Source organism: Bombus fervidus, chromosome 5 (genome assembly GCF_041682495.2).
Source record: "Bombus fervidus isolate BK054 chromosome 5, iyBomFerv1, whole genome shotgun sequence".
NCBI lineage: Eukaryota > Metazoa > Arthropoda > Insecta > Hymenoptera > Apidae > Bombus > Bombus fervidus.
Genome location: NC_091521.1, coordinates 658,629 through 678,579, shown reverse-complemented (window position 1 = coordinate 678,579; position 19,951 = coordinate 658,629). Strand labels below are relative to the sequence as shown.

At 38.5% G+C, this 19,951-nt stretch overlaps 1 protein-coding gene across 15 annotated transcripts in view; it reads left to right on the top strand.

The window, feature by feature from the left end:
* The window catches only part of LOC139987786 (CUGBP Elav-like family member 1-A), a 354,004-nt gene that overhangs the window by 156,379 nt on the left and 177,674 nt on the right, over positions 1–19,951 (top strand). The gene's annotated exons all lie outside the window — the stretch shown is intronic.

Sequence of the window (19,951 nt, the reverse complement as noted above, 5' to 3'; positions counted from 1 at the left end):
GTCGTCGCAATTAGTTTAGCGGTGAGATTTCTTCGTGAGAACCCGGCCTTCTCCCTCGTACAATTAGCGGAATCTTTAAGACGGATCATTTGCAAGCTCCAATTTGCCGGGTTGATCTGGCGGAAAAAGATCGCTTTCTCAAGAAATCAGGACGAAAAAGGAGGAACGGGTACGATCGCGTAGGGTGGACTTGGACAACGATAAAGGAACAAAGAGGGGGTGGAATATTAGAAAAGGTCAAAGATGGTCGTACAAAAGAAATAATAGATTTCAACGACAAATAGAGCATCGAGCGGGCCGATGAAATAGAACAGCCAAGTTTGTAATTGAACTCCTCGCGATATTTTCGCGAGCGTTTCTTTCGCGTTTCGGAACCCTACGAACGGTAGATTAATCAAGGTTTTCGATAATCGATCGACCATCGAAGAAAGAGAAGAAGAATGCAGATAGGGTAAAATTGCAAATTTTGATCCATTAATTCTGCAAGTTGTTATTAACCGTGATTGAAATATAAAGATAAAGAAATTTAAGAAATCGTAGACTCGCTGTATTTTCAAAGTGATCAAAGATAGAATGAAATGGTAGATTTCTTACTACGTACTATCACTTTAGTGATCGCTGAAAGGAGAAACGTAAACTAGCACCGTTTGCATCGTTCGCTGTTTCAATTCCTCGATTACCGTTGGCAAAGGATAACACAGGACAAACGAGTTAAATGCAATAAAAAAATCGATCGGAAGATCAAGATTTTTTCATGACTTTCGCAAAGCAACCAGCAGCACGTCAAGGCCAGTCTAATGAAGGTAGTCGGAAGAGTTATTTGGAAAAAGGAAAGGGACTGTCCGTGAACGATTCTAACGAAGTAAAAGCTCTCGATAGAGCTACAGAGGAGAAACGAGGAATCGACAGAAACAGGATAACGGACCGTGAGAAATGTAATGAATTACGAGGTGCGCGATAATAAAGAGACGAAAAGAAAGGGTTGAAAGATAGACAGAGAGAAAGAAAGAAGGGTATGAGGAACGCATGAATAAACGAGTAAGTTGATGAACGAGTAAAACTAACACGGACAAATCAGGTTGCTCGAAGTCGACGAGGATTTTCAGTAATTTCGTAGCACCATCGGCTGCTGAACGTGCTGCTTTCCAAGCATTTTTTTCTTTCCCTTTTCACCCTTCCCGCTAGTACCCGTACGTCTCACCCTTTCTCTTTCTTTCTCTCTCATCTCCCCCTCCCCTTCATTTCTGATGTCGTTTTTTCGTCTGTCTCCTCCAATCTTCGTTCACGCTCGTTTCACATCCTCGTAACGAACGTATTCCGCTGATCACGAATAATTTCTTTCGAGAGTCCATTAGGGGACATTTTTCCTACCTTCTACGTCGGATCCATTTGAAACCCGAAGACTATTAAAAACTTTTATGTCCGTCGAATATTTCCGGGATGGAAAAGAGAGAAGAAGATGTAAAAAGCACAATGTCGTCTACTGAGAGTGCTGCTTCGATTTCGAATCGCACACTGGCCGATGATCACCCGGAAATTAATATTATTCCCTTGTTAGTCTCAGGATAATCGCTGGTTTTAGCGTCACTTACCGTGATTGTGCAAAGTACTTGTACAGCGATTCATTTTAAAAGAACGTTTGTATAATTTCGTTTATACGCGAGTCTGCTATGACGTATTTAGGTATATAAATCTGATTAATAAATCGTATAGAAATGAGATTGTGATGTTTGCACACTTAATAAAAATATTAATATTATCGAAATACCTACGCGTAACAACTATACACGGAATTAGCGAAATGAGCAACGACTTACAAATTTTAAATCGATTTTGCACGTAGAGAAGTATGCATCGCGTTCTGAGAAGAGATATTCGTTCTGACAATATCTCTCGTAGGCGTAACACAATAATCGATCCAATTACACCGTCGATTTAATGCTCCGCCAATGCATAACTATTATGGAAATGGACTATACTTGATTTAAAATAATCATGTTCAAGAAATGTTTACATTAGATTTATCCTTACTTGTATCGAAATCTGCTTCCTACATACTTTTCATAAAACCAATTTTATTTAAATTTGTCAATTTCTTTTATGCCAAGCTTACCAGAGAAGATATAGTACTTCCCGTACATGATAATGCAATTTGACCGAAAATATAATATACTTAAATATAATTCACCTTGTAACATACTAAACGTGGTCAATGTGTTGTTATTAACGTCCAAAAATCTAATAAAAAGTATTCAAATGTATTTTTCTGTATACATTCGTTCCTACAAATATGCGTTTCAGCAACCTTTCTTTCTTCTTTCCTAACCACTTACGAAGTAAGTAACAATCATACGACATAGAAATCAGCTGGTATTAGAACTAGTGCAGAGTAAAAGAAAGGCAAAGAGCCAAACGGCGTATTTCTTCTCCTCTAGGTATTGTTTGCGATAGTGATATCACGTACGTGTCCTTCCTAATGCTTGGCCGACTTTTTCTCCATTTTTTCGTCGACGTTGGGCAGCTGCTAGCGTCGTCACGAACGAACGTACCGCGAAGCACGCCGCGTCGGGACGACGTGTATGAAAGCGAGGCGAACCAAGACCAGCTAGTGTACAGTGGCGAGGATGGGAGTGGTGCAAGGGTTGGATGTAGAGTAGCGCGAGCATCATGGGAACGTGAGCAGAGGCGGAAGCACGGGAAACGAAAGACGTCCTCGTGGACGGTACCGGTAGCAGAGAAAGGGGTGAAAAACTTTTGTATGCGACTTTCGTATCACCGGACACTACACGTGACCAGCGTAACCGGCCGAGGGTTTAAAACGTTGCTGCTTCGAGTACCTCTATACGTCTGTATTTGAACGTGTGTACGTGTATATTTGTATATCCACGTTCAAAAACACGAAGAGCACTTACTATTTTCGTTCATATTTCACTTTGAAATGGAGATTACAGACGTTAAATCACTTGTGTTTTGCTTATAACTTTTAATCAAGATATTTGAATCGTCCTATTCACAAAATTGTATCTTTCCATCGATGAATCGTAGATATTGCGATTCAGAGGAATCGTATTATTCCTGTATACAATCTAATTTCGCAATTTCGCAATTTCGCAATTTCGTAGCGTGCACTAAAATACGAGAAACAGCGAGAACAAATGAAAAGAAAAGGAGCGGTGAAACACATTGTCGGAGTGAATTGGAGAAAAATGAAAATATACGCGTTCATTTCAAGAATATCCCCTGGCAGGAACGAACATCTTTGTATCACCGAAGTGACTCAATTTTCGGGATTCGAGCCCTCAGGGGTGCGATATTCGACACCCTCTATCTCAACGCTTTCGGGAGTGGTAAAAGGTAGCTCCGGCGGTTCTCGCTTAATTTCCTGTGGCTAATGAAAGCCCATACATGTCTCCTGACGAAAAACGCACCTGCACGACCCTTCTGCTGCGCCGTGAAGCCCCTTCTTTCCATGCCAGGAATAAGTGTACGATAGCAGAGGAACGTGAAATGCACAATTTCTCTAAAATGCCTCGAACATTTAAACGTAATTGGAAAGAGGATGTTAATTTTCAGTGTGGTTATTCGCCAGAATTAATTGGTAATATTCGACATTCCCGAGAAAGTTAATAATATGACAATTTTTAAATAATATACTCTCGATGATTTAAATTATTTCAGTATGTTAGTTCGAATAAGCCAACTTGGAATTCTCAAATCACGTTCGATAATACGGTCAATGGAATTATACGTCAATATTGGCTTGAAAACGATACAAGTTTTCTAATTATATAATACCAACGGCTTAATGCCAACTGCATTAATAACAATTACTCAAAATGTTTCTTCGCCGTCAAAATCGAAAATTCGATTAACGCTGGAGAACGTTTCGGCTTGTTGGCTGTCCAGTGAAACGTGTTTACATAGTAACTTCGATTTCAACTTGGTAATAGCCATTTCAACTGTCGTGGAAAGTTTACGCGGATCGTTGTATAATCAAACAACGGTAGTAGTAGTCAGATATTATACCGTCCGACGTCTGGGACTTTCGTTTCAGTGGAAGTTGCGCAAGTATGCCGCTAGTTTCTTGGCCGTTGGTAACCATTTCTCGTAAAATTTCTTGCACGATTAAAGCTACGTTGTTTCGGTATTTCACCACTTGGCGGATTCTCTTTAGCTACTGGAAATAATTAAGAATCGTATCGTCTTCCGTGGTTTAAGATTTATGAACGCAATAATATCACAGCCAAGTATAATATTGCTTTTACCGGTTTCTTCTTACACTAGAATTTTTGTGGGACAAATCTTATTCTTTGAAATAAATTGTGTTTAATTGAATCATAATTGTTTGGAGTTCGGTGTTGAGATAATTTTCGTTTCATTGAGATATTCGTCGAGGGATTCTGTAATTTCATACTTTCCAAATCGAATAAAATGACAAATTGGTCGTTTCGACTTCTCTGGTAGTTCGGAAAATTAGCACAAACGTTAAAGCGCGCTCATGCACAGAGAAATACGTATCTTAGTCGATAGTTTCTTAGGGTTGCTAATAATCCTGCACAGTAATAGTCCATTACCTATCCGACTCATGCAGCTGGAGCATTTAAACTGCGTGTAAATGGGTTGTCAGAGGGATCGAGGATTCCAGCGAGGCAGTCTTCTCAGTCTGCGAGAATTCAGAATGGCCTGCATAGCCTCTACGCTACTCGGTGGTCAGAGTCAATGGCCCGGCTGACAATGATGACAACGCCCTTTAAACCTAATTACATTCCAGATACCCAAATTGCTCCACTTTTCACTTCTCCCTTGTTTTCTTTAGTCGGCTGCGGCTTGGAAACCCGGCCAGTCACAATTACGCTCGCGTTAAACTTGAAACTAATTAAAACCATTAAAAACAGCTTGTAATCACGTCTGACGGAAAAGGAAGTCTCGTGAAATTGCAGAAATAGAATTGACTGTCTTAACGTATTTCTTTTAAAATTCTCTTTCTCACTCGGTATTTTGCACATATTTGTTACGGTTAGCTTGTGGAATTAGATCTGTTTTATTGCGAAACTTATTACAAGAGAATTTATTAGAATTTCACTAATAATACTACGTACTTGCATGGTCTAAGCAGGCCTAAATATCGAACCTATCTATGATTTAAGTAAATTATTTACGCTGGCTGATTATCTTTGTTTCACGTTTGCAATTTCACATTTCATCAGCAAACTTCGACTACAGTCTAACGTACGTTCGCCCTTCGCGTTATCAAGAAACCTATTGTGTTCCAATCGCACGTAGAATTCCAGCAGACTGGCTGCTATCTGCTCTTGTACACTACCCAATCTTTGGACGCGTTCCGTCTGATGGTGCTGGCGGCGAACTGCAAAGGGTGCGTTTGCAAATGAAAAAAAGCGACGACAAAGGCGCTTGAGGAACGAGCGACGCGTGACCTTCGCCCCCCCGCCCCTAAAAAATTACAGGGCAAAACTGCTCGCGTCTAATACGGGCGTGTGTCAAAGCGAGAATGGCTCGACGAACAAAAATGAGTCCGTAGGGAGGGTGAGTGAATAAAAGGTCAGGAAGACGCGGCGCGGGGATTATCGGTGTCAGAGATGGGGCAAGGGAGAAAAATTTTAGAAATGCAAGCTCTACCATTCTTTATCCGCGAGACGTCATCCATCTCGAAAGTGTCGACGGGATCGTCATCCGCGGGAACGTACGCGGCTCTTTACAATATTAAGCTCTCTTATTAATGGCTCTGGCCGCTGTACCGCTTAATGGCCGGCCGATCGATTAATCGAAATTCGATACCGCGTTACGAGCTGCACGTGATCGAACGAATAATGCAGCCGTGCCACCGTGATCGTTACTATCGCTCCTACTTGCCGCTCGAATTTTTCCTCGTTCCGTTTTATTTTTTTCCGAGGTATCGTTTTGTTGAATTTTGGAAGTATATGTTTCGAAACGTTTATAGGTGGAGTATCGGGATGGTCGAAATAATTAGTTCGTAATTTTTTCTAGGGAATTTCTTTCGCGAAAAATACGAATAATAAATAGCACGGATAGTTCCCACAGTAATCCTTTTGGATTTTCTGTGAACTTACGACCGGTAACGTACATATATCCTGTGCAAATTTTATGTTTCCCATTTTCCATCGTTATACTTTCTAAACGATCACGCGAAGCATTAAAAAATTTGTTTCGCCCTGATTAACCGAAGCACCGCGTTTAGTTTTTTTTTCAGATGGGACGACAACACGACAAGTTAGGGGATCATCGCAGAAACGATTTCTCTTCGGTTTGTTCCCGCGGATTCCCACGGTCGGTTATTAAATTCATTTCTCGAGTTGATTAACGCGAACCCTGGCAAAAACGGCTGAAATATTGGAAGGTTATATAAAAACGGAACCTCTACCTCCCCTTCTTCCAACTCCACTGCCTCCTCTTTCTCTTCCTCCGTTGCGTTGCCCTCGCGAGCCGTACTTAATCCTCTTACCTCGTTGGCCAGTTTTAAGGGCGGGGGTGGCTGTTGCAGGCCGGCTCTCCCGTTCTGGACTCGTGCTATATTACGGACTTACACCGTTAAATTGATGGCCACAGTAGCTACAGCCACCACCGGCAGCACCATTAGCTGAAAAGCCCGTGTGTTCGGAATTTACATTGACCGAGGGCCGATACTCTCGAGGGCCACCTATATACCAACATTGTGAAATTCCAATGGGGCCTCGTGAGATTTCGTACTGTGCGCTGTACAACCAATTGCGTATTTTATTACTAGTGTGATCTATATTTTATTAAAGATTTTAAATCTAGGATATATCGCGGTCGCGCGAATTCGATCGGCAAACTCCGACTGGAATTATCGTACCATCCCTCTGAAACCTTAACACTCTGCTGTATTCTGTAATATAACGAACGTGTAGATATATCGATACCATGGTATAGCAAACCTAACTCAGTTCTAACCCAAATCTTTGTACGAGTTATTAAAATGAAATTTTCGCTAGAGCTGGCTTTAAATTTTAATGCACTGTGTTTTGTTTACGAAAACATCGGACGATTTTCCGCAAGTGCAAAGAAGATTCAGTTGTGAAGGTGTTAACGATGTAATAGTTAACAAAAAAAAAAAAAAAAAAAAAAAAGAAAGAAAGAAGGGAAAGAGACGAAAATGAAGAATGCTCGATGGTATACGATTTTACGGTCGCTAAAGACGAGCAATATTTTGTCTGTACCGTATTCCCATTAGCTTAAAACCGTCGTGGTTTTCCCGCGTGTATTTAAAACTAAAAGCGGATAATACCTTCGCGCAAACTCCGTCCGCTTCGAACATTCCGACAACAAAGTACTTTCACGCGGTGCAACGCGCTTGCGAAATGTAGTTAATGTGGCTTACAGAGGGATTAAAATCTTGCATAAAAAAAATACCCTCCAATACCTCTTTTCTCACTTTCGAAATTGGATGTTTGATTGTGTATTTCTTTATGTTGAGGAGTAAGTATATGCCGAATATTATTAGTTAGAAGACTCGTACCATTTTGGTTTGACTGTTTCTTCATTCCTATGCCTGTTCCTGTAAATCACATAGCTAATTTCGCAATCGCCATAAAATTCCGCAATTGTAACTTGTTTTAACCAGCAGCTACTTCAACAAGATTGAGCTCATATTATATCGCGTTATCTTCGCGTTACCCTGAGATATAGAGATAAGAATGATTGCGATTTAAAATCACAAGTAATCGTGAGTAGTCCCTGCATACCGTGTAGTGTTTCGAACTTGTATTTTACCTCGAGAAAATTTCTCCTACGTTCAAACATCGAAAAATTATCCTACTTTAACGTTAGTTATCTCATGCCGGAGGCTGCTCGATCGACACGGAATAAGAAGTCCACGCCTCGATATTTGTACGCTTGTACGCGCTTTACACGTCGCGGATACACCACAAACGGCGAAGCAATTTCCTTTTATAGCAAATTGAGAACACATGTTCAAAGATACTGCTGTTGCAGCAGGTTATCTTCCTTTCTATGTTGAAATTTCGATCCTGTGGCTAAGATATTAGATAGCCTAGTTATCTGTCTTAAATTCCGACGGAAATGCTGCTTCATAAGTAATAACGAGCTATCAAGATTTTCTCTATCTCTTTTCGATAATATATTCTTTGACATTTTCTTCAGCATCTCCGGTTCAAGGCTTAGTTCTTCATTGCAAAACCTAAATTGTTTTTAACGATAGTTCGTAGTATTTCTGTGTTTTTTGTCAGCAAATAGAAGTTGCTGGGCAATCTAACAGCGACTGATAGGAACAGTGGCGCGCCCTATCCCCGTAGCAGATAAAACTTTCCAGAAGACGATACATCTCCGACAATTACCGTGGCAACGAGTAGAATCCTGCCAAGTTTTCTCATAAATCGGTGATATTTTTATGTGGGAAACTTTCTGCGGAAGCTCGTGCGCGACCTATAATATCCGTAAGAGGTTGGTAGGAGCGTGCAGTAGCACCGTCTCTTCGTCGATTTACGAGCCACTACTCTAACACCGCTATTCCAGCCAGAGCCTGGGCCGGATGTTGTCTCGGTCACTTCTCTTCATGATTACCCCTGGAACTTGTCCATGTGATCGAGCTTTCAAGAGGTTTAGTGACTTGTCTCGTACGGATATCTTGTTTCTTGGCGGCCGGAGAATCGATACGAAGGTTATCTCGATGACATGGCCAAATTGTATTTATCGACCAACCTTTCTTCCGTCTTTTTCTTTCTTCAACAGTTTTGCCTTCGTTCTGGTTTAAAAGGCATAGAAAGAAACATTCGGTTACATGTTATTAGGTGGTTGAATTTGTACGATGATAACAGATTGCTTTTTACTGCAGCGAATCATACGAAGATCATTCGCATAGAAAGATATTTGAGAGATAGAAAAGTCTTCGATTGATTTAATCTTTTTACCTTTTTGGTGCAGAGATTGAAATAATGTTTGTAAATGCAAGAAAATAGAAGCATAAATATTGACCTAATTTTTACAATTAGTAGTACTCTTTACTAGTATACATATGTATCTGTAATATATTTTCTAAGATAATCCAATTTAGTTCTGTTCCTGCTTGACATCATTTGCAACTTTTAACATAATTGGATTCTTCTGACATATAGTCACATTAAATTTTACTTTTCATAGAAATATAAACTCGACTAAAATTCAATTTTATGGTTATAAATATACGATTACATTACAACATTTGCACGCTTAAATAATTCATTCTCACGTCCATAGTCACCTACATAAATAGTCAAAAAATATCAATATTTGCAAGCCTAAAATCGGGAACGCGAGAAACATCTGAGAAAAGAACTTTCATCTCCTAAGACCTCTGACACGGTTTTACGATTCCCTTCTTTACGCGAAGTTGAAAAACCAACTCGACAAATTGTCGCTAATCGCGGAGCACGCGATAGTCTGGTGGTGCTGGTTCTCGCCCGGACCCTTATCGCAAAAGGGAGAGCGGTAATCTCGCTTTAAGTCCGTTCTATCGCTCGACATCGCTGCGCTGGCCGTGAAAGAAAGAAAAAGGCAAGAAAAAAAAGGAAGAAAAAGGAGGAGAAAACAAAAAAACGAAGAAAGAAGCGAAAAAAGACGGTGAGATAACACGCTTTATGGATAGCACAGGCGCGCGAGCAGTCGTTGGTTATTAAAATTCACGGCTAAAACGAAAGTTGGCTGAATCCAAGGCGGCTTAACCTCACGGTGTGGGTATGCTTCTGCCTCACCCTCGAAAGAGGGATGATGGTTTAAAGTTAAGGCGGCACGTGAAAAGGGACGAAAGGGAAGGTCGGAGGAAAGTAGATCTTGCTGGAGGCAAGCAGAGGGAACGCTGGATGTATCGTGATTTACGGACAAACTTGCTGAGCACTGCAAATCGTCGAGCGTCTGTTCGATATCAATTTTCTATCTATCTCTGCCTGCCTTTTTGTTCGTTTCTTCAGTTTCCAGTTGCCAAGATGTTGTTGCTTTTGGCTGAATGTGGGTTCGTCGTTGTCTTTTCAACATTGTACCGAGAAACGTGTCTTTCCCGAAGTACATTCGCGTTTCTTTAAAAATCGTGTTACATTTTTTCAAACTATTGGCAACGTACTTTCGAGTTTACTATGTTTCAAAATAAAATCCAGGCTTTCTAAAAGTTTCCCTATAGAAGTGTAGTGGAATCGCGTACTATAGCGTTCGTAGCACAAAGTTAAGGATGAAGGTTTTTTTTTTTAAACTCGTACCGAGATCGTAACTTTCCGTTTCAAGCAGAAAAATTATTATGAGCAGCTTGTTACCTGTCAATGCGTCGATATAGACGTTAGACGTATTCTTGCATGGTATTTTTAGTTCCTTAACGCCACCACGAGATTCGAACAGGATTAGTCGATAAAAACAGGGGAAGAATTGATGGTTCTGCTGCTTGTTTGATCGCCGAAGTATTAAACTAGTTAAATCGACACGAAAACTTGAAGCGTCCAGGAAATTACATAAAATTGAAAAGATTTTCTGTTTTATCTTTTATCGTTTCATTGACAGTGGCGAGTAGGTAGGGTTTGACGGAACGATTGATTAACCTATTTGCGACAGTTCGAACCGCGTGATCGGCTTCGATTTGAGATTGGAAATAATGGCGAGCTTTTTTAAATAGCAATGCATTAGAAATGACGAATAATCTTGGATCGATCCACGCAGAGCGGTTTTCTCGATGAATGTTTCATCACGATTATACTCCATTTTAAAAAGCTATACAAAAAGTTTCATGAATCTACAAATATGCATGTATATCCTTTATCACAACTGTAATTTTTTATTCTACGTACGGTGTATATATATTTTCATTCTTAGGATAGTTCTAATGATTAACTTATATCTTTGTTTAAATATCAACTTCCGAGAAGCGTTATATTATTATAATTTGTCGGCTAAATTATGCCAAATCAAAAGGAAATAGATTGTATAATAAATGGAATCGTATTTGACCTTATTCCAACTTTCTATACTATGTTCCATTATTACATTATCAGAAAGTATGTATTTTAATGAATAATAATATAATATAACGAATATAAATATTCGTCTGAATTATGTAGCTCTGTTTGATGGTTGCATCCATTTTATCGATTTTATGTCTCGTAGATATGCTGAAATCATCAAAAAGACGGATGGCTTCGTGAAATATTCATTGCAATAATCTGGATTACGAGATTTACTATTTTTGTATTTAGGTTTTTCTTTTCGAAGAAATTGAGAACGTTACATTCCGTGATAATTATATATATGTATATATATACACACCTGTGAGATATTTTAAAAATTTATGAATGAGTATAATAGGTCGTTCGAAGAATGTATATGTACCTACGTATTATATTTTAAAATCATACATATATCGACTATAAAAGGTAGAATATAATATTATATATAATAGAAGGTATGTAACAAAAGGCAAATATCGAGGCTTTAAAATAAACTTCGCTTCTGTAAACTAAAAGGATTATTGGTAAAAAATGGTTTCGTTTTAGAATAATCACGTTTTCAAGAGTTACATTATTGTACAAGAGTATTATGCGTATATACGGTTCGAAATCAATACTCAGGTATAAAAACAGAAGGCGACAAATCCATATTTAAACTGCCATAATCCATAGCATATCTGTCAACCAATGGACATCAAGTAAATACGATACAATATCGTCCAGTTGAAATCGGACAGGCCGAACAGCTCAATTGTCCGCCAAATGAAAAAAATCGGGGCTCAGGATTCAATCCAGTGATTCTATCTCCAATTCTCATAGACCATCGAACAGATATTCGAAAAAGCTCACCGGCCTACAATCCGGAACGCATCAACCTGATCGAGAGGATTCGCGGTTGATCGAGAATATATCCTGAATGCTCGATCCAAAAATGGCGGACGCGCGTCGACAATGCGGCTATACGATCATTCAGTCACTCGCTGATAACAGCACGCGAAAAATGTCGAATTAAAATAGCCACGAGTTTCGCAAATTTCATTGTTTCGTTATGATGCGCCGCGCATTTTTTTTTTATGGTCTCTTTGTTTCGTGGCGCTCGTAAAAGCCAAAAATATTCCACATTCGGAAAACATGCAGTATGCGGGTTAATTCCCAATCAATGAAGTATATTTTACTAATACAGGTTTGTCACGAAATAAGCATCTCGCTACACCCTCTTCCTTATTCGAACTCGTCGACAGACCGAGAGATTCGAGAACGAGTAAGAAATCCGTGAAAGCGGGAAGCCATCAATTTTTGTGGTCGAATGAACAATGACATCGTTTAATAGAAGACGAATGGAAAATATGTGTAATGTTTTCTCACTCTGGTGTTAGCGAGATGTTATATGTTGCCATATAATGGTCGATCACTTTATGATTTGTCGCTATCGCGTGACTCTCGTTCGTCCTCCGTGTTCTTTCTTGTCCCGTTCGAGAACAAAGTCAAGCCGAATGGTATACCAGTCTTTTAACAAGCAACTGTCTGGATTAAGTAATACCTAGATATCTTAGAATTAGAAACGATTTAAGACTTTGAAGTTATATTCGCAAGGAACGCAGAAAAAGAACAACGTCGTAGTTTTAATGAAAAATAACTGCATGTTCAACGTATTTAGCTGCATTTATGAAGATAAATTCTTATATAAAAAGTTTGCTTTCTTCTGGAAAGTAGCAGATGAATGTATCGATATGTGTGAATGAATTTTCTGAATCAAGAAAGACGAGTATTTTTTAAAAATATGGAGCAGTTATTTTGGTTGCGTGTATATTAGTATCTGTGTACATATGTACGTATGTATAAACGCTAAAATTTCCAACTTCAAATTTTGTATCCATTGTTTGTTTATTTATATTATCCAATCTAAACTCTAGTCTTACGTTAAACTCAAATTGTTGCGAGAACTTGCAATTGTCGTTACATGCTGAACCTTACCGTCCATGAAAATGTTAACACGTGAAAACCGCGATTTCATACTGGTCGTTGGCAGCCAGTTAAGCGTCGCCAGTCAGTTTCGAGTAGATAGCCGGTGGGTAAAGATCCTCGGGCATCGGTATGCGCGTCCACAACTACGGGTTCGCTTATTTGTATGGAAATGTCGCGAAATCCATGGCACACGGGAGAACCGCGCCAAGAGCCACCCCTCATAGAAAAGCCTTTCGTCGGAGTTGGTTTAATAGAATCGCGCGAGTTTACTGTCATTACCGGTTCCATCTAGGGGCAATTACCACGCTAACGATTATTACGGCTGATCCAGCTCGGATACGAGACGTTTATAATCGGATATCCATTCCGTCGACGGAATCCGGAATGACTTTCCAACATACCGTTACACCGTTTAAATAGATTTTTTAGATACGGTCGATTGTAAACTGAAACTTTCACGAACACGCATCAGCGATAATTAGATTCCGATTAGGAAATTTACATTTGATTCGTCGCGAAAAACTGCTACGTTTTTCTTTCTTAACGCCACAATTGTAGACTTTTAATCCTCCAAGTTCAAGAATTTATTTTGAAATACTAAAACGCATTTTTTTCCTATTTTTATTAGAATAAATTCAAAATTTCAGGAATCTAATTATTTACTTATTATTTGCCTCGCTATTTACAAATAAATCCTTTTACGCTTGTCCAATAATAAGACTTGGCTAAAAAATCTGGTCCTTGGTTCGTTCCAGTCAAAGAAATCCCAGCGTTAACGCAATTCCCAATCCGTGTGGCCACGGGCATCGCCGGTGAACCGTGCAAATTTCGCGGTACGTTAGCTTCCCCGCAAGAAAGCGAGGAATGCCAATTTCCAATCCTCTGTTTAACTTTTCAACTATCCCCAGCACTGCTTCCGGCTACACACAACCGAAGGTTACTCGTACACGCACACCAGCCTGCACGTGGGTATACGCTAGTCGAGGGATAGTTGAAAAAGTAGAGAAATGTCGCGAGCGAGTCAAGACAACGGCACCAGGGATTTCAGTCCCTATAAAAGTTGCACGGAGACCGCGAGACACATGCTCGGCTCTCTTCTCAATCGTGTAACCGTGGCTTGCTACGGACAATGATGAGACCGCCGCTCAGCTGAGCAATCACCTAATGCGCTGGGACTCTTACAGCCGGAGTGGACCACCGATCTCGTTCGTCCTTTTGATTTCGAAAACTGAAGAGTTCCTAGCCGTTTCGATCGAAATTGATTGAACCACTTGCAGTGTTGATTCGTAGGTTTAATTTCACTTAGGTGCATTGGATCGATATCTTCGGGTTGAGTTAGAGCGAATGGGCAAGTACCGTCTTTTCTTTTCTTTAAGGATGAAGAACTTTGACGGGATATGTTAAGATTACAAGGTTAATACTATTTTATAAAAAGTAAATTTCCATATTCTAATCCTTGCAATTTTTATACGACCATTTTTCGCTTTTAGTGTTTGCTTTTATCCGTATCGAAAAAGGCCTACGATAAAAACGAACGAAAATGCAAGGTGAAATACTAATTTCCCACAAAATCTTAATAGCACGCTTCAAATAATGCTAATAAAACATTAATATCTATTATATGAAGAAATTATGATGAATTTTTACGATGGGCGGTATTACGTAAATGGGGTCGTAAAAAGTACCGAATCGGTGGAAAGATGACGGCAACGCAATGCGACGAATCTAGGAACGAGGAGTGAGAGTATGCTGGTCCAAGCGATTCGGATGCATAAAACGCTCATCGCTCTCGGGGCAAAGTGAATGTCCACGCTCGATATTTATGTAGTGTCGTGGCGCGCTATGTTTATGGTTTTTTTCGCGGACCGAGGCAGGATGCAAAGGGTGTCGTAAAATAGGAGCACGGGGCGCTGCCGGAGAATAAACGGCCTATGAATAGCTAGACGCATAAATTTGATACGTGCCATCCATATTTTTCTTTCTTTCATCTCCTTGTCAATGACGAATTGAAAAAGACATTTCGATGATCGAACAAGAAAAGGGGAAAAAACAAAATTTAAGTTAACTCAACCTTAACTCAAACGTACATGTATTTATACATAAGTATAGAATGGCTCTGAGGAAGGTAATTTCCTTAGATCGGACAATAGAAGGGGTAGAATGAAACAAACCGATGTTTTATGAGTGTAATATTTATATCCTTTGTGCTTAAGTTTGAAGCGTTTCCAGACTCGAAAGTTCATTTCCACTTGAATTGTCTGACACGTTTTATACCTAAAAGGAATTGATCGATGACGGACTGGAAATGGTGACCCATTGCTTCATGTGTAATGTTTAACGAGAGAATTGATAGGAAAGCGCAATATTTTTGACAGTCGGCGAAGATTTACGCGTGCCGCGCAATCTCAGCAAGTTGAATTTCCAATATCGCCAAATGGAAGACGGTAATTTAGCGTTTCGAACGCCGTTGAAGCATTCTCGCGGTACGCTACTTCTATGATTTATTAATGAGATGTACGGTGTATGTGCGCCCGTACAGCCGGCTGTTCCGCCTAACTTGACCGCCTGAAATACGCGCGCCTCCTCGTTTCGATCTCGGAAGGATGTTCGCGTGAAAGACGTTCGCGCGAATTTTGGTGCTTTTGGAAACGTACAATTTTGCTCCGATTAGAAAACGAAATCAAGTTTATCGCGTTAACTTGTGATATCTCGTTATCTGTGTAATCTTTTAAAAGGAAATAATGATTATGAATAAGAAACGATATTCTTTGCCCGAGTCATAAACAAAATTGTTTTATGCATCGTTACTGCATACACATGAACGAATGATATAAAATTTTACGATCAAACCAGCCAAACAAATTTAACGATTAAGCTATAAATCTCGCAACTGAAAAATCACTAGCGAAGTCATTTTTATATTTTCTAATACATCAAATATAATGCAATATTTTTCATGAAACATAAACTTTAATATATTACGTGTAACAAACTGTTTTTTTATTTTTATTTATTTTTTTTTTTTTTGTAAACTACGCTGTTCGTTGTTGCAGCTCCATTGAGGAAAGGAGAAAGTATTTTTTATGTTTTACTATTTTTTAAGCCGGAATTATATATTTTAAAAATAACGCTATAGTTATTGATTGGTCGATATTATTAATTCTAGAGCGTTTATAAATAATAAATATATAAGTGTATATAAGAGAGTATATAAATAATAAACAAAGAATCTTACGTAGTGAGAATATAACGCAGTAATGTCTGTGTTTGAATTTATCTACCATGATGTTGCTTTGCAAAAATAATGCAGTAAACAGAAATGATACTATTTCAGCTATGAACAGTTTCGATAATTTATTATCAACTGACATATTTTGTACTATGACAGATGATGATAAATTATTCAACGGAATAATGTGCAGTTATTGTTAACGTGTAAATGTTTACTATATACGATTTTAGCTTTGTGAATTTAGATATTAATTACAAATTAATACGATATTTCATAATAATTAGCTTTTTATGATCCTTGAAATGTCAAAGTTGGGAATACATTTCATTATTCTTCGCGTGAAGTTAATTAGATGGAAAAACAATGGTATCGAATCGTGATCGTTTGTTATGCGAGAACAATATGTTGGTTTTGCTTGCACGGTATTCATTAATTTAATTAATTGCATGATATTTATCAATTTCACACTTGACATTGCTTTGAAATTGAACGCATTCGCGTCGGCTATATACGCCATTCTTTACGATGATTTCCAATAATAATCATATCAACATGTATGCTTGTTTATATCAAAAGAAATTTAATGCGATCTATTATCGTAAAAACGTGGTTTGCCGCGGAATAGCCAACGACGTATGTAATAATTTATGAACCATAATTTTTCATAACGTATCAATGGTCATTCTTATGGGCTTAGATATCTAATAAAAGATACTATAAATTTTCATCGTAAATAAACATTATCTATTTTGGCTTATTTTACGTGTGCTTATACCACGTCGAGATCATAAAGGTTCTCGTTCGCTACAATGATAAATGGATTCAGTGAGAAATTGAAAGAATTTGTTTCATCCACTCGAATCTTCTTCCTTCTTTTTAAAAATTGCACCATTTAACGATATTATTATTCTTTGGGAGGTTATTTTGAAGATTTACTTTTTCTTATATCTCAATTTGAGTAATTAGTAATCGCGTGCGGTCAAATTTATTACCCTAAATTGTTATTTTTATCTTTATTTCATACAGAATGTGCTCCAGCCTGCTTTACAACGTACAACGAAGTGTACGTCCCATTCTTCAAACATATACGTTTGCTTTATAGATTTACCGTTACACGACACGATATACACCCCGCAAACATTTGTCCCACGACCAAACCAGTTTCTCATTGTGGACATTTTTATTGTTTTCAATCGATCAGACAGATAATCCACGGACAATTCACTGGAACGTGCTATCTCGTTCGATCTTGCCTTATACCAATAGTCTACTCAGCCTTGGAGATCTCAGATCTTCACGAAAGATGGATCTGTCGTGGATTTTCTGATCTTCTAGAGACTTAACGCATCTCTAATTATGGCAAACATTTGGCAAACATCATGGTCGACAATGGTACAATTGAGATGCGAATGTATTTTATCCCTTATAGAGTGAAAACACTCGAAACCTGACCTTTCTTGCACTAATATTATCAGCGAAAGTTTACTTTATTCTAATTTAATTTATTTTCAGTTTATATTAAATTTATTTTAGTTTAAATTCTTTCGCAATTACTTTGGTAATGTAACGAGTAAAAAATCTGATTAATCTCACATATTACTTTCTTTTGACAGATTATTTGAAAGTATCCAAAAGTCATGAATATAGTTACACGATATGGCCTTTTAAGTATATATCAAAGCGCCACTGAAACGTAAAGAGAAAGTGCACTAATTGTCAAAATCCGCCAAGCGAAAGCTGCTTAGGGGCGACGAATCGAGCGAATAATTTGCATGTAACTTGCGCGCGCTCCACAATCGGCTTATGGATCGCGAGAAAAGAGGGCCTATGGATTAGTAACGAGACATCGTCTGTGCCGCGTGATTGGCTTCGCATGGTCTAATAGGGAATTTTCCACGAAACCATAACCACAGCGTGGCGTTCGAAGCTTGTGCCGTTAGAAGAACGGACGTTTGACTCGCGTCTAAATGGCTGCCGCGTTCCGCTGGGAAATCAGCCATTCGATGGAGCGGGGGTCTCGTATGCCGTCGCTAATTCTATTTCTACCTATTTGCTTGGCCCACCCTCTACGATCGCGAATTTTCCTTCTTTACTCTATACCGAGTTACTTGGCATCGTCTTTTGATTTTCTATCTGCTTTCTCGTTTCCGTGTCTTGTTTGCTGTAGGTTGTACTGATTTCTTGGAATACCTATCTTATTTTAGTTAGAACATTAGGAAGCTGATTTTACTTAATTTAGTTACAAAAGTACCTACACATCTTCTCTTCAATGTTTTTCATATCTTTTGCGAATTAATAAATTTGGAATCAATCGATCAAGTATTTAGCTTTTTTTTTTTTTATCATGAAAGCTATTTCAAAGATAGATTTGACCGTAGCGCACTCAATCAAATAATTATTTTATATACCGAAATTATTCGGTCTGTTATTAGAATAAAATATAAAATATAACTAAGTTTTTTTTATCAGAGATGGTAGATTCCTTCAATTATTAACGAACACAAAGGCTTTATTGTACCAACAACTTGTGCCAATACCTTGTTCTTCGAGGAATCAACGAAACGTTTTAATTCTATTCATTCTCTGAATCTGTTTTTCGGTGGAGCTGCTACAAGCCCGTTTGGCTCACGAAATTCTTAAGAAACGAATTAATTAATATAATCGTTCAAGCGGTGAATTATTGCTGTAATCCAAAGGAAAGTTGTTAAACTGGGAGACTGTAGATTTTGAGATTATTAATGGTGACAAGCAGCTAAATAACTATGTAAGAACGGTGGCTTTCATTTACTATTGCCGATTTAACACCTCTTACAAACATTCGACACTAATAAATTATCTAAAGAACGTTACTTTCTATATTATCTCGCCTTAGGAGAAAAGCGGACTGGAAGAAAATAATAAGCTCAAGTAACCGTAAAAATTCTTCTATTAAGATCTTCAAACGAAATACTTCTGTACAGGAACTGTATAATATTCGCTGCGTTCATTGTTGCTTCGAAGGCATAAAATTCGAGTAAATTTCTGGAACAAAAGATCCACGAGACAAGAGGAGCAATTACACGATGTTTCCTCTGTAGATGAGAATATTTCTCAGATGGTAGAGTCACTTTTGCTTTTTTAAATGAAATAATCTTTTTGTCTTGCGATAAAAGTTTTTCAACCGAGTCAAAGACACACAGCTATATTGAATGCTTTTAGAATCGAGGTACAATAACTTAAGTAGTCAAGAGACAGAAGGTATAAAAGTGCCTTGATAAGTATAACCTTTCTTAAAAGATCGCTTGGAAATATCGCGACCACTCACCCTGAAGCTCAATGCTATTGAAAATACAAAAGTAAGAGTGTATAGATATGTACGATTATTCCTCATAACTCGTAGACAATATGTCGTTCGGTTAAAATAATCAGACAAGTTGCGATGCTATCCAATGTATAGAAGAGAAGCTATTTACAAGGAATGGCGAGCAAGAAACGATAGAAATCAAAAAGATCGACATAATCCAAGTAAGAACACGCGTTTTCTTCCGAAAAGGGATACAGTGTACACTGTACACTGTACACACATGGCCGATAACTTCCAATCTCGCTACGCGTGTAATCGGTAATTCGATTTGTAGCCGTGTACCCGGTATTTCCCCTACATCGGTGCCTTTATCAAACCCTTTGATCCTCATTTCCCAATCGTAATTCTTCTTTTATCCCTTTTTATCCTCCCGTTTTTTCCATTCCCACTGACTTCTCGTGGTCCGTAACAACTGCTCGTGGCGCTACGAAA